This window comes from Meleagris gallopavo, chromosome 2 (assembly GCF_000146605.3).
Source record: "Meleagris gallopavo isolate NT-WF06-2002-E0010 breed Aviagen turkey brand Nicholas breeding stock chromosome 2, Turkey_5.1, whole genome shotgun sequence".
NCBI classification, from domain to species: domain Eukaryota; kingdom Metazoa; phylum Chordata; class Aves; order Galliformes; family Phasianidae; genus Meleagris; species Meleagris gallopavo.
In genome coordinates this window covers 24,378,958-24,385,699 of record NC_015012.2, presented here as the reverse complement: position 1 = coordinate 24,385,699, position 6,742 = coordinate 24,378,958, and the positions used below count along the sequence as shown (strand labels likewise).

General features: G+C 42.9%; 1 long non-coding RNA gene across 1 annotated transcript in view; it reads right to left on the bottom strand.

Moving 5' to 3' along the window:
- Window positions 1–5,285, bottom strand: part of LOC104909592 — a 33,975-nt gene extending 28,690 nt beyond the window's left edge. Inside the window, exon 1 of the long non-coding RNA XR_792443.3 lies at window positions 5,178–5,285. This is a non-coding gene — a long non-coding RNA (uncharacterized LOC104909592). The remainder of the gene's footprint in view (window positions 1–5,177) is intronic.
- Between the last annotated feature and the right edge of the window lie 1,457 nt (window positions 5,286–6,742).

The following is a 6,742-nucleotide window of genomic DNA, read 5'->3' as shown; positions in this document are numbered from 1 at the left end:
TGAAACTCAGCTGCTGAGTACTTCAGGAGAAAAAGTTTTGAAAACAAAGTCAGAAGAAGAAAAAATCCACTAATTTAGTCTACCAAAAAATCCTCCTCTTTTAAGAGAGCAAGTTGTCCAACATGTAAAATTTTTCTGCATAACTGACACTTGAGTTCTAAATTTTGTTTTGTAGCACAACCACTACTTATACTTTAAAAAGTGTTGTTTTTTTTTATTTAAAAAAAGATAGCTTCTACTCTGCCTTCAAAATTGGAAACATAATCCTTCAGCTAGAGCACAGCAGTATCAACACATGATTTGTCATTTGAGTTCACCACTGGGGCAGAGATGTTCAGTGGGGATGACGGAAAAATTAGCAAGGAAATAAAATTATCTCAAAGCATATCAACTGCCAAGAGAATTAAGAATTTTTTCCATTAGTGGCTGATCTGTTTTAAGAGATTCTTAAGTGCTCTACCTTTCCAAATGCTTGTTTACATCTCTCACGATAATTCTGTCTTCTCAACAACTTGATTTTGTGGCCTTAGTCTGAGAGAAGAGAAACAAACCAAAAGATGGAAGCTTTTAACACAATAGAAGCTACTTTGGTTATTACTCATAAAGGTAACACTGCAGCTGCTATTTTAGTTGCCCATGTAACACTAGAACGATGTGAAGGAAAAAAAGACCTTTTTTAAGACAAATGAGAAGTATAAGTACAGCAGTGCACAAACATGTACAGTATGCTTATGCCAAGGGATTTAGCACTCATTTTTGAATATTTGTGGATTAGGTTTTTCAGGCTATAAGTGGCCTTTTTAGGTGATATATGAATAATTGTCCAACTTCTAAAATACAATAACTGAGTTGCCATTAAAGACAAATCCAAACATCTGTAGGAAAACCTCAAATATTTCAAATCAAAGCAGGAACTTAGACTTCAAATGCTTGCACTAAATCAGTGTTACATCCAGAATCCTAACTTTTTTTCATTGTTTGAGACAGGAGGACATTTGGCAGAAAGTATCTGCCAGCATGCCCACCGATATTCAAACACACCAAGATTCTTACCTAAAGCAAGCGCTCTTAGCGTATGAATCATGTTTTATTATATTTCCTAGTTCAGCTAGCAATCTACATGATCTCTCAATCACTCCATACCTGTTTCTAACCAAAACATAAAGCATGCATTAAAATCTGAAGATGATTTATCCTTTACTGGATTCAAAAGCAGCTGAAATAGTTGTACCATTTCTAAAACATCTTACCACTTACCGCTTGATCACCCAAAATAGCCAAATTCTGGGACGTGATATTCACTGCAGTATGCCATGCCCACAGTTCAACTCGCAAAACAAAGGCAACAATAGAAGAAACATAAGATACAGATACACTTGCATCATGTTAATTCTCACTTTGTTTTCTTATTTAAAAGCAAAAGATAAATGCTGAAGGACTATAATTAAAAATATGACTAATTGCATTTTTCAGTAACGTTACAATATGCAAATCCCTCAGCTATGATTCACTACAGCTCTAAATATACCTTCTGACAAAACCAGCTACCTCAACTTCTCTTTTTATGCAGCTTATAGAAAAATTTCAGATGTGACCCAGTTATGTCACAACCGTTTTCAAGTTGTGATCCTTGAAAACTGTATATAAAAAAAAAGTACCCTCTTACTCATCAGATCTACTCCCTGTAGATAGCTAGAATAAGATCTGCTGACTTGGTTACAAAGATAAAGGCTCTACTACTTATTAAATTTTCTACTAACCTTGCAAAACTAACACAGCTGAGAAGATGAGTGAGCTAAATTCTTTTGCATCTTCAGAGGAAATAATTATTTTACAGCACAGTACAACTCCAGCAGTCCTGAGAACATCATTGGAGACATTGGGTGTGATCAAATAAAAGCAAAACGGAAAAAGAAATCAAAACAAACCATTTTTGCCTGCAGAAACATTTTAACAAGTACCTTGAATAAGCAGTGAGTTTTGCTTCTTTGTTAGAGATTAAGTCACCATAGGCCTCTGAAATGGAATTAGTTTACATAGCATTCTTCTCCATATCATGGGTTTGTCTTCTTATTTGTCATTTTAACAGGAAACTAAGACATTAGCCTACATTCCCCAACACTTGGCTCTTTGATTTTTTCCTTACTACCTAGTTTGAATACCTCATCTTGATTTCATCATTACACCAGACTCAGAACAAAGCAGAACATCATGCCATATTGCTGTATTGTCAGTATTATGCATTCAGGCTTCCATAAATCATGAAACTGGCTTAAATGTAAGAAAATGTACAGCATGGATGAAGTAAGCTTTTTTGTTGAGGAAGAGAGAGGAAACAGTTAACACTTGAGAGACCAACAGCAACAGCATTCCAGCAATAAAACTTCATCTCACAAGTGAGCTGATCTCAATTTCTCTTCTTAGACTGAAGCTGAAATGAGGCATTGAAAGTGTGCAAAACACCAATCATGAATTTAGACTTAGATATTCCTAATATTGATATCAGCAGCGCAGATATATGACTCACCATCTATTCAGTTCAGTGGCCTACCTTTCCAACAAATCTTCCAAATTATTATCAGTATGGCAAACCTTACTGATGGCCTATCTCCCAAAACACATGCAACCATCACACAAACATTGGAAATCACGTGGCCTCTCTCCGTTGAGCAAAACAGGCCACATTGAATTATGACCTCGGCAGGTCCTATCACACTGGTTTTGGGTGAGCAGAGCTGACTTCAATGCAGGTCATGTTAATCTAGGATGTAACTGGACAGATAAAAGCATCAGAAGGCTAGCAGCAGGAGCCTCACATCTACCATCACGGCAGATTTATCTGCTCCGTGAGACAGCTTAGACCAGGAGAGAGCACCTCTGAGACTCTCGAGGGAAACATAGGAACAGCCCTATAGCAAAGCCCGCAGAGATTGGTCCTTTTTTTTTTCCCCCCCAGAGGTTAGCTTCTTTTAATATGATAAAACTCTCTCCATATGATAACGGCAATCATCTGTGATCCTTGTTATCTTTTTACCCTCTGACATACAGTAGCCTCATCCAAACTGCCTAAAGGCAACAGTCCTAGACCAGCATTGCTTCTCCTCACTTCACATTGCAGTTATACAAACAACGCATTAGAGCTGCTGCGTGTCCTTTTATGTTTCTTCTGACATCTCAAAGTCATTTGACAGAACTTGAATTCATTCACTCCAGACAGCTTTAGTGGTCAGGTTCTGGAGATGCATTTATAGTGCACATTTCTCCTTTTAGATATTGAAAAGTCACCTGTGGAATAAGCTTTCTTTTTAAAAACTACTTTTTAAATATGGTCTTCTATTTGAAAGAAGGAAGAGTGAGTGAGAGGAGCTCTAATTACTGCATGATACTGTAACTCTTGCTTTGGAAATTCCACAATGTGCTTCAAATAAGCCTTTATGATTAAACCACCTAAGGAACGAGGAGAAGCCTTCTCACCATCTCCTGCAAGCACGCTATTTTCATCCACTATTTTCAGCAATAGTATCCATTTTACAGCCTTTGGTAGGGCTTGGCCAAAACCCCAAAAATCCTCCTACTCTCTCAGCTCAGTGTGGCCATCTCCTGAAACTTTGTTAGATACAGGAATTCAATAGCATATATAGCTCCAAAGTCCTTGAATGTACTCTGGCATGCTTGATTACTATTCCTGGGGAGAACATTCTTGCATTATCAGTAACGAGAATAAATTCCCTGGGAAGAATGAACCAGGACAAAAGCCTGGGAAGGTGTTAGCTGTTGAGGGGGAAGGACAGCAGTAAAGGACTCACCCATGCTCTAAAAGTTATGATTGGATTTACTTTTACTTTTTCAAATCTCCATTGATGCGATGCAGACCCTCACACCCAGTAAGTGAACTTCAGCTAATATGAATTCTTAAGTCTGATACTCCATGTTTTAAAATCAATTCCTTGGGACCTTCTGTCCTTTTCACATCTAGGTATTCTTCCCACCTGCAGCAGAATATCACTCATTAGAGGCAAGCCAACTCTAGTCTAAGCAGCCTGCCATTGCAGACGCTGTTGTGCACTTCCTAGATTCTCCAATAGTCGCTTTTGCATTTTGTCCTTGGAGAAATTCCTAGTCAGAATCTGCCTGGATATTCTCTTTCAAAACACAACTTAACACTGTTCTTTACCGATTCAGTAGCAGAGAAGTCTCTGCAACAACTTACCAATTATTAATACACCAGCATCCACTCAGTATTTCTCTTTCTCTGCTATTTAGTTGTTTCATCTCTTCCAGCTCTTACTGTAAGTATTATAGACATCACTGTACTGCCTCTAGAAAAAGATTCCAAAGATTTGGGGCTCTAATCAAACCTCGTGAGCAGGCCCCTAAGTCAAACTAAGAGACAGTATGCTAGGTTTGAGTTTTGATTCAAAAATTCATCTCTCAGTTTGTTAGTAATCACAGAATTACAGAACTGTAGGGGTTGGAAGGGACCTCTAGAGATCATCGAGACGAACCCTTCTGCCAAAGCAGGTTCCCTACACCAGGTTGCACAGGTAGGCAGGCGTTCAGGCGAGACTTGAAACTTCCTATGCTGCAGCTTATGTCTGTTTCCCCTCATCCTGTCTCCACGTACCACTGAAAAGACACTGGCCTCACCGCTATGGCCGCCACACCTCAAGTATTTATAAACCTGGATCAGGTCCCCTCTCAGTCGTCTTTTCTCAAGGCTAAACAGACCCAGTTCACTCAGCCTCAGCCTTTCTTCATAGAGGAGATGCTCCAGGCCCTTCACCATCTTTGTGGCCCTCCGCTGGACTCTTTCCAAGAGATCCCTGTCTTTTTTGTACTGGGGAGCCCAGAACTGGACACAGTACTCCAGATGAGGCCTTACCAGGGCAGAGTAGAGGGGGAGGATCACCTCCCTCGACCTGCTGGACACGCTCTTCTTAACGCACCCCAGAATGCCAGTAAGTAAGTAAGCATTAGTAAGCTTAACTACATTCTACAAAATATAATTAATATTGCATTAAAGCAAAGTCTATTGTAATTACCAACATTACAAACACTGCCTTACCAGTTCCAATCTGTATAACCAATGCATATAAAGATATTATAGTTATGAAATAAACCAGAGAGTTCAGCAAAGCAGATCATAATAACAAAAAGAGAAAAGACAGAATGCTTACCCATGTCCTGGGCTCACTGCAAAACTCCACAGAAGGAATTTCCAGAAGAGGCCCTTCCCCACTGGCAGTCAGCTCTTAAATGGGCCTAGCAGAGGTGCAGCCAGGCTCCACCCCTTTCCTGCAGCACAGGTGAATTGCCTTCATCTGTGCTCCCATGGCTGACTCACTGCTCGCTTCAGGTGATCAATCAGAGGTTCAGGCCGTGATTCAGCAGTTCCCATACACAATTTGTACCTCAAAGATAACTGTGAGAAACACTGAGCATCCAGGACCTTCCTACAAACAGCACAATGTGCTTTTACAACACAGTGAAACCAGCCCCTCTGCACCTGGGTGAGGAGGCAAGTCCTACCATGCAAAGCCTGGTAGAAAACAGCTGATTGTAATTGACTTGATAAAATCAATCTGTTTCGATGAATAATCTGCTGCCTGGAGTAACTATTTGCAATCCATAGCAAAAATAATTGCACACTTTGTTTTCTTTTTTTTCTTTTTTTTTTGCGTGAAAGCAAACACTTCTAAGAACTCCTCCAATTCAGTGTTTTATAATTAACTTTCACAAAGTAGCTGTAATGTATGTGTTAAGAGGCATCGATGCTGACGACACCTTAGCAGTGCAAACAAGCTCAGGCAGGGAATTTTGTGCCCTCTCTGCCCCTCGTGCCTACTTCTTTCTGTTTTTCCCAAATGGAGAAAAGAAGGGAGACAACATCTCAAAGGCTTTTATTTTGCTTTTTGGTTAAAACACAGACTACGCCTGCCCCTCACGGTAGCAGGATTTAAAGGAAGCTTACGATCAACAAGCGCTGAGGCTGAGGGATCTTTTTTGTACTCCCCCGCTGCGCCGCACCTGAGCCCCAGCAGGTGAATGCTGCCGAGCCCCGCCCCACAGCAGCAGGGCCGCCCCGGACGCATGCGCACATTGACAGCCCCCCACCGCCGACTCCCAGGTGCCGCCACAGGGGTGACCCCTGCAGGGAACATGGCTACTCGCACCGCCTCCACCACTCTGCCCATGTGACTTCCTCCAGCCGGAGGGGGCGGGCGCTCTCCCCACAGCCGGGCCCTCTGAGGACCGACCGTTGCCTGTGGCGGAGTTGCACGCATGGCCAGCAGGAGCCCGTTCTCCCTTTTGCACCTCCCCCGTATCCCGAAACGCAACGAGGTGTCGTCCCCGAGGCGGCTCTTTTTCTCCCTCCAACAATCTGCGGCAAAAGCGACTTCGGGTTCGCTGCCGCTCGGCCCAACCCAGTGCAGGGTCGGAGGAATGTTCCATCCGTGACAAACTGAGAGGGGGGGTAAAGCGGAAAGCCCGCTCATGCCTCAGCGGGCCCACTCCAAGAGCGGGGCCGACTCTCCCCTCCCCGTGAGAAATGGTTTCTTCCGCTTCCCGTCGGTAGCGGAGCGCCGGATTCTGTTCGCCCTCGTTGCGCATGCGCGGTGGCGCACGCCTCACGTGCTCCTTTGCTAGCGGACGCGCGCTGTGGGGATGGCGGCCCTGCTGAGTTCTGCTGGGCGCCTGCGGGCCCTTTGCGTGCGTCTCCGTCCCCTGCTGCGCCCGCCCG